This window comes from Mandrillus leucophaeus, unplaced genomic scaffold (genome assembly GCF_000951045.1).
Source record: "Mandrillus leucophaeus isolate KB7577 unplaced genomic scaffold, Mleu.le_1.0 Scaffold3, whole genome shotgun sequence".
Lineage (NCBI taxonomy): Eukaryota > Metazoa > Chordata > Mammalia > Primates > Cercopithecidae > Mandrillus > Mandrillus leucophaeus.
The window spans coordinates 990,045-998,407 of NW_012103142.1; the positions used below are offsets into that span (position 1 = coordinate 990,045).

The 8,363-nt window shown below is 55.0% G+C and overlaps 1 protein-coding gene across 4 annotated transcripts in view; it reads right to left on the reverse strand.

The window, feature by feature from the left end:
• The window catches only part of GRM4 (glutamate receptor, metabotropic 4), a 171,075-nt gene that overhangs the window by 148,568 nt on the left and 14,144 nt on the right, over positions 1–8,363 (reverse strand). For 2 of the 4 annotated variants that reach the window (XM_011986502.1, XM_011986496.1), the window contains exon 1: positions 281–478. The exons of 1 other annotated variant lie outside the window; for it this stretch is intronic. The gene's annotated coding sequence lies outside the window, so the exon portion shown is untranslated. Of the gene's footprint in view, positions 1–280; positions 479–635; positions 851–8,363 lie in introns of those variants that run through there. One more of the 4 variants, XM_011986497.1, reaches the window with a different exon arrangement.

Here is an 8,363-nt window from a genome sequence, read left to right on the forward strand (position 1 = left end):
AGCCGCTGCTGCACCCGAGAAGGCGCGAGCCCAGCCCCGCAAGTTTGCGCTGAAAGTGCCGGCCAGGCTCACGGCGCTTCCGCCGGCCTTTTAAAGAGAGAGCACCTGGAACCCATCCCCTACCCCACACCTCCACCTCCGGAAGGCCAGGGCTCTCGCGGCGCTCCGCCACCCCTCCACACCCGCCCTGCTGGCAGCTCCCCTTCCACCACACCCCACCGGCGCCCTCTTCCGGAAGCCCCCCTCTTCCTCTTTCCAGTGCGCCTGCCAGCTCGCCTACCCCGAGGACATGGCGGGGACCCCTTCTCACCCCAGAGGGGGAGGGTCAGGAACATAGCCTCCCCAACACACACCCAGAAAAGTACAGCAAAGCACAGGGACGCAGAGGGGCGCGCTACTCCCACCCTGGTGCGTCACTGGAACCTCACACATCCGCGCGCACGTGTCGTATGCCCCCATGTGGCATGTTCATTTGCACACCCCACTGCTCCTGGTGCAAGTGTATAACAAGGGGAGAAACTAAGGCCCAGTGAGGTGATTCCATTTGCCCCAGATCTCACAGCCTGTCCGAGGGACACTTTCCACAGAGCCCCCTTACCACCTAAGAACCCCACCAGGCTAGGGAAACACCCCACCCGCTGGTCTCCCTCCAGCACTGGTTGGCAAAAGTGTAACAGGTGGCCTCCTGGTCGGCAGGCTGCAGTGAGACTCGGGAAGAATCCCTTAACCAACCACAGAGCCAGCTCGCCTCCTTCCTGGAGGGGGCTTGAAAACTTTCAGTTGGTTAGAGGCAGGCAGCAGGGGAAGTGAGGGAGCCACTGCAGCCCTCTTAGGATTGCAAGAGCATCTCGCCCCAGACTGCAGAAGTGGCTTCAATTAGAGCCATGATGTGTGACTGTCCTTGTCCTGGGGAGGGCGCACAACACTGTGCCAGGGAGCTGGGGGAAGAAGGCGGCAGAACTGGAGAGGCTGGCCAGAGGCCTTCCTCCCCATCAGTACTTCGAACCCCAGCTGATCTGCCAAGTGCTACCTTGTGCTTGACGATGCTCAGGCCTGGCAGGACTCTGCCACCCTCACAGCTCAACCCTAATTTCTACAGGGGAAATTAGGTGAGGGGAATGTCTGGGAGGGTCTGGGAATAACAGGGACAGACCCCCACTGCCTGCAACGGGACTGCCCTTTCTCCCTCCTTGCTCCTTTTCAATGCTCCTGCCCCTTCCTGAAGACCTGCTCGGGCTCCACCTCCTCCAGAGCTCCAGACTATGCTAGGCCAAAACCACATCTCGTTCAGCATCGTTTGGCCATGGAGCCTGGCACCATGCCTGAACGGTAGCGTAAGCTCAAGGATTGTTTGGTGGGTGAATAAATGTTGGCAAAGCTTGCACTCTCTTTGATGTCACATGTAATGGCCCAAATACATGTCTCATTTACCCAATCAGTCTGAAGTCTCTGAGGGAAGCACCCAGATTGTTCATTCATCCATGCTTTTTTTTTTTTTTAATGAAAACAACACTGACTGAGGTCCTGCTGCATTCCCAGCTCTAGGTGTACACACATGACTGAACGCAATTCTGCCCTTGAGGAGTGCACCCCATGGTCATTCGGACCCCAGCACCACACTTTTTGTAGAGATATAAGCAAAGGCCGTGAAAGTTCCTGCTGCCCAGCAGCTCTGCCCAGCCAAGTGTGCACTGCTCTGGGCTTGCAGGGAACTCAAGTTATTCCTGGAGAGGCCGTGTCCTTGGGAACAGCCTGCCTGGGTTCAAATCTGTGTCACGTGTGTGTGTGGGTCACATTACCCAAGGCCCTCAGTTTCCTATCTGTAGAACAAGGATTACGACACTAATCTCAAAGCAGAACTGCAGGTATGGGGTGTGCATCGTTCACTGCCAAGAGGCCACCCAGTTGAGAGGGCTCAGGGCAGCTCAAATTCAGCCTGCCTTGGTCTTGACAAGTGACGTATCCTGTCTTGTGGCTGTATCTGCCCAAAAGATGGGGTTCCTTTTTCTGATCCTCTCAGAGGTACCATATGGACTAGTGCCTGGGGCCCTGCTTACAAGGTGTTCATGAAAACAGAATGAAATAATGTACGCGCAGCACCTAGTCCTGTATTTAGGCACCCGTAAGTGGGAGCCACTGAAATTTTTAACAGAATCCTCAATATACTTTTGTTGAATGAATGAATGAATGAATGAATGGACTAATTACAGTGACAATAACATGAGCCATGGTTTATTGAGAGATAAAACAAACCCAGCCACTCTCCCCACCCCCTGCCCCTTAGTGTTGCTTTCACTCTGGCCATAATTACCCCACCCCCCGCCCGCCACCAGCTGTGTCGCAGAAGGCTGGGCAGGCTATATTTTTCAGGGGTTAAAAAAAGAAACACTGTTGGCTGGCAGATGGCTGAGTTTGTGGACTCGTCCAGTTCGCAGGTTCCCAGCCTGAGGCCTAGCTCTTCCGGGCAACATCCTGACCACCCCAGGCCTCCAGACCATCACAGTGGCCAAGCGCTCCGTCAGTGGCCCTCACCTGTGGGCCCCTACTTGTCCAGCTGGGGCACCCTCTTCTCACTCTTGTTCTCTCTGCTGGGTCGTGGCTGACTTGACTTGCCATGGAGACAGACTCAGAGACCCAAACACAGACTCACACACACAGAGACACATAGACTAACACACACACACAGACAAACACACACACCTCAAAGAACTTCCGGTGGCATCCCCTGCCCTGGGGGAGCTGGGGGACCCCAGCTGTGGGAGAAAAGCAATCAGAAGTGACCTCAAGGAGTCACGCTTCAAGGGACCTGGCCTGAACCAGCTGCTCCAAGGCCTGATTCCTAAACACTGTCTCCAGCAAGCCTGCCTCCCCTATGAGTCGTGCTCTGACTGTGAAGAGTTGGGGTGAGGGGAAGAGGACACAAGGCAGGAAAGCAGGAAGCCCAGACTTCTGCACTAAGAACCATGTGATGTGGGGGAGCCCCCCAGCCTCTCTGAGCATTGGTTTTCCCATCAGTGAGACCAGGGGCTGGGCCAAGGTCTCCCTAAGGATGGTGGGATTCAGAACTGGGTCTCACTCTTGAACCTTTAAAGGAAGCTAGCCTGCTACTGGTGGAGTAAGCAGGGGGTGATGCTGACCCACCCGTTCCTGCACCAGTCCTCATACCTGGAAATGGCAACATCGTCTCTGCAGGGGAGGGGGAAGGCTGAAGGGAGGAGAGAGAGGCAGGGAGTCCTACAGAAAATAATAATACAGAGTCCTGAGCCTGTGTTTCATACCTGTGTGACCTGGAAGTTCTTCCTGAGGTCTGACCTAACTCATTCCTGCTGCATCAGATTCTTTCTTCCTGCTCTTTTTCTGTCCTCCCTGGTGAGGGAAAACAACTCACCCCAACCTTTTGAAAGACTCCTAATAGAGGAGGGCAATTGTCATTGAAAATCCTGATGTTTAGGATTTGTTGAAATAAATTAAAGCGAGCCTGGAGGTGCAGGTTCCCTGAGAGAACCGAGCAGACCCAGGACACCTGATAAATGCTTCTGTGTTGAGCTGGCCCAGCCATCACCTCAGCCTCCATGTCTGATGGGTTTCAATTTTGGTTTCCCCTAAACCAGGCCATTAGATGAAAATGTCTGTGATGGGGGGGTTTGTTTAAACAATAACTGTCCCCTGGCAGGACATTTTCAGGATGAAGAGCTGACTGCACAGGGAGTGCAATGGCCCCAGGCTCTCCAGGGAGTCGTAAGTCACCCTGCAGGCACTGAGGAGGAGCCATGGGCTGAGGTCAAGGGCCTGGGGCCCTGGGTTAAGAATCCTGGGTAAGTTGTCCCTGTTCTGCCTCTAGAGGTCACCTCAGTCTTGCTCCTTCACCTCAAGGGCACTTAGAAATTCCTGCAGCCTGGCCAGGTGCGGTGGCTCACGCCTGCAAATCCCAGCACTTTGGGAGGCCAAGGCGGGAGGATCACCTGAGGTTGGGAGTTCGCGACCAGCCTGACCAACATGGAGAAACCCCATCTCTACTAAAAATACAAAATGAGCCGGACTTGGTGGCACGTGCCTGTAATCCCAGCTACTCGTGAGGCTGAGGCAGGAGAATCACTTGAATCCGGGAGGCGGAGGCTGTGGAGAGTCAAGATATTATCATCGCACTCTAGCCTGGACAAGAGTGAAACTCCATCTCAAAAAAAAAAAAAAGAAAGAAAGAAAGAAAGAAAGAAAGAAAAGAAAAAAGAAATTCCCGCAGCCTGCTCAGGACAGGCTGGGACAGATATGAGTGACACCTTTGATGGCTAGGGGACAGAGCCCTGGGAATCTGCTCTTCCCTCAGGCCAGTATGAATCCAGCCTCCAGGAATCTTCCCACCTCTCTGGGACTTTCTCCAGCTTTTGGCTTGGAGTAATAACTTGACAAAGGCTAAAGTCCCCTTTCCACAATTCCAAAATCTGAAATGCTCTGAAAGCCACAAGTTTGTTCATAAGTTTTTGGCAACTCAACTGGCAACAAAACTTGACATCAAAGCTATTCCCTGCTGCTGCCTCAAGCCTTGGTGGAGGAATACTGTCTGTTGCACTGCAGGAAGGCCAGCCTGAATTTGCTCTGAGGATACTGCCCCAGGCCTCCTGGGGGTATTGCATACTGTATGGCATTTGCACCATAATATATTTCTAAATTCCAAAAAGACCTGGCCCCAAGGGTCTCTGATAAGGGCCTTGCACCTGTAATCATCCCATTTGGACTAAGGGCTTTCCAGGGTACATAGCACATTTGTACCTGTACCTCCACCTGCCCAGGCAGGCTGAAGGAGGAGAGAGACTGGCTGGGGCCAAGCAGGCTGAGAGCAGAGAGAGCTGGATCTGAACACAGCTCTGCTAAATGCATTCACCCAGGACTAAGTGGGAACAGGTAGGTGAGGATTTATGATAGAGTACATTCGGCACCAGCGTGCTAGAGAGGCCTTCACACATGCTGCAGGAGCACCCCGCAAGAGTGTGGGTGCAGGACAGAGTTAGAGGCTAGGCTGGGGTCTCTGTCTCTTCCCACTTGCATGGAGGTCAAGGCAGCTGGGAAGGAGGGGATGCCCACCAAGTGGCTAGGGGACGGGCAGGAGAAGGGCTGTGAGTGGAGTGGGTGAAGGAGACGAGTGGTCCAAGGTCAGCTTGAGCCTTGCCAATTGTCTGCTCCGGAGTTCCCTGACCTGAGAGATGATGCTTCCTCTTTCCTTCCCCAGCCTCAGTTTCCCCACCTATAGGGCCCCCTCACCTGAGAGATTATGCTTCCACTTCCCTTCCCCACCCTCAGTTTCCCCACCTGTAGGGCTGAAGAGGAAGGGGATATGAGAAAGGAACAGCAGAAGAAGCAGGAAAACTGCCTCTTCCTTTCCAGCAGCCACAGGGCAGAAGTTGAGAGAAGCCAGAGTGAAATTCCTCCTGCCACCGGCAGAGAGGAGGAAGCACTTTATTTAAAAAGAAGGGAGGGATGGTGGGATTTAGGACTGGGTCTTATTCCCAGAGCGGGGTGGCAAGTGGCAGCCCGGGTGCTCAATGGGTCACCTCTAAACCACAGGTCCTGGTGGTCTGAGGCAGAGGACCTAGGCACAGGTCCTGACTGTGCCCCTCCCGCGCCCTGCCATGGGCTAAGCACCTGGTGCTGCCTCAAGCATAAGAGTGGCCAGGAAGATAGGGATGGCTGAGGCTGGGAGGCCAAAGGAGGCCTCCCCTTGAATTAGACCCTAAAAGACAAGTAGGATTCAGAAGAGCCGAGAGACCTAGATAAGGGGGAGTGGGGTGCACGGCCAGACTGAGCACCTGGCCTTCCACTGGGCAGACACACACTGTGCCGAGTTTACAGTAAGAATTTATTGTCCAACAAATTGTTAAATGAATGAAGGAATGACCCACCTAGAAAGACTTTCTCCTCCTCCTCTCTCTCCGTCCTCTTCCTGTCTCTTTTTTCTTAAGACTCACGATTTTCCAGCCTCTTTGCCTGGCTGCAATTTAAAACAACTTATCATCTCTCTCTCCACATGTCCGGGGGCTGTCAGCCGCGAGCCAAATGTCATTAGGATGGATGTCACAAGCCGGGATGTCAAAATACAATTAACATTTAAAAGCCCCTCCCGCCCAAGACCTCACGGCCGCCTGCTCCTTCAGCTGAATGGCAGGACTCCGGGAGGGCGCCGGGGGAGCAGCCAGGTGACAGGCGCGGGAGGGGCACAGTCCAGCTGGCCCTGGGAGGAGACCTGCAGGAGGCGGTGCCCTGGGAGGAGAGTGTCCTTGCTTCACTGCCCCTCAATCTGGAGTGCTGCCCGCCCACCCCCACCCTGCCCATCTTCCTCAGACCCTCCAATCCTTTTACCGAGCTCTCCACCGCACTCTTCCAGGATCTTGTTGCACACACTCCATGGACAGACCAGTGTGGACACTGCCCACAGCACTCAGGGTCTTCACAAGTGAACGTTCCGTGCCACTCTGCTACTTTGAGCCTTAGCATCATCCACTGCCAAATGTGAGTCCCATTGTGGCAGGCCACTCTGGGGGCAGTTGGGGGATGAAAGAATGGAGTGAGAAATGCTTTTCAAGGGCCAGGGACCCCACGACTGGGGACTCAGGTTGTGTCTGATGCTCCTGTCTTCCAAGCAAGCTCCAGGCCCTTGACATGGGGCCAAGACCACACAGGCTTGTTAACTGATTGGCAGTTGGGAATCCCAGGTGGGCCCCTCTGTCAATGTCCCCCCGACCACACTCCAGCCTTGGTTCTACTTAGGAAACTCCATGGACAATGCTTGCTCCTCCCCAAGCAGGACCCAGACAGCTGACAAGACAGGGAGCTGGACACAGGCCCCGGGACCTCCCACCGGCAGAGCCTGGAGGAGCCTGCATCCTGCTCAGGCCGCCTCCAAGGCCGGCTGCTGAGGTATCTCCAGCACGGACGCCAGGCAGGCTGCACTGCCCTGGAAAAAGTCTCATCAAGGCAGAGGAGAAGGGGTATTGTGGTCTGGCCCTGGGGCTGAGGTCACAGCTGCACTGCCCCCAACTCCCTCCTCCTGATTCCTGGGGAAACATGAGCTACAGGGGTGGAGGGGATTCTGCTCCCCTTGAAGGAGGCAGCAGCATTTATGCAAACACCCCTTGTCCTCCTCCTCCTCTTCAGCTTTTTCTCTCTCTTCCTGTACCCACCTCCCAACGACCGACCCATCACCCAGACCCCCCAAAGAGGACAAAGCAGTGCTGGGGAAGAAAAGCCCACACGCCAGCTCCTACCCTCGTGGGCTGCATTTTAATGGCGTTTGATTGGATCCGATGCGCTTTTAATTCCCTCCTGGGACATCAGAATGAGGGTAGAAAAGAATCTTTAATTCATCAAACTGAAATATTAATAGAATTCTAACCAGCTGGAGTGGGGTACGAGGCCCCCACAATGGAAGACAAGGGGGACAGGCAGGAGCAAGGTGGGAAGGTGGCTGGGGATGGGAAGGTGGGGCATCTCAGGAGGGCTGGGGCCTGCAGAGCCCCACGCTGGGGGTGGAGTAGGTGGCACACTGGAGCCCTTTGCTGCATGCCAGGTGCTCATCAGAGTCTCCACAACAGCCCTGTGATGGACTGGCCAGTGCAATGATTCCACTCCACAAATGGGGAAGCTGAGAGGCACAGAGGAGGGAGGGTCCAGGGGTTAGCCCCTGTGGTGCGACCCTGGAGACCTCCTCACCCACTGAGACATACGGACTCTACCCTGGACAAGAAGGGACCTGGGCAGAAAACCCAGGGCTCCCCAACGCACACACCCAGCTCAATCCTATATCCCCACCCCTGGGCCTCTCCTCAGCCCTTCCTATATCTGGGATCTGCATCACCCCTTCAGGGTACAGACACGAACGCGGGGCCCAGAGAGGCCAGGGCTGCACAGAGATTTCATGCCCGGTTCAGTCTCTGCCCTCAGTCCCTGCCCCAGATTCTGGCCAGCCCAGCTTCATGTCTCCATCCCCCACACTCCGGGCATCTCCATCCTCAGCTCTGTCTCAGGACTGCTGGGGACCCCAAGACTGCCTTGGCTTGCCCCCACCAAGTGCTCCCCACCTGCTGACAAAACTGAATCGCCTTCCCAGGGGCAAAGGCTTTTCCCAAACACTGCAGAGGTCATGGCTGATGGTAGATGCTCTCCTGTGAGCAGGTATGAGCAGGGAGAACAGAACCGCAGGAACCTTGGGGGCACAAAAGCAGAAGCCAGGACTGGGTGCGGTGGCTCACACCTGTAATGCCAGCATTTTGGGAGGCTGAGGTGGGAGGATCACCTGAGGTCAGGAGTTCAAGACCAGCCTGGCCAACATGGTGAAACCCCGTTTCTACTGAAAATACAAAAATTAGCCAGGC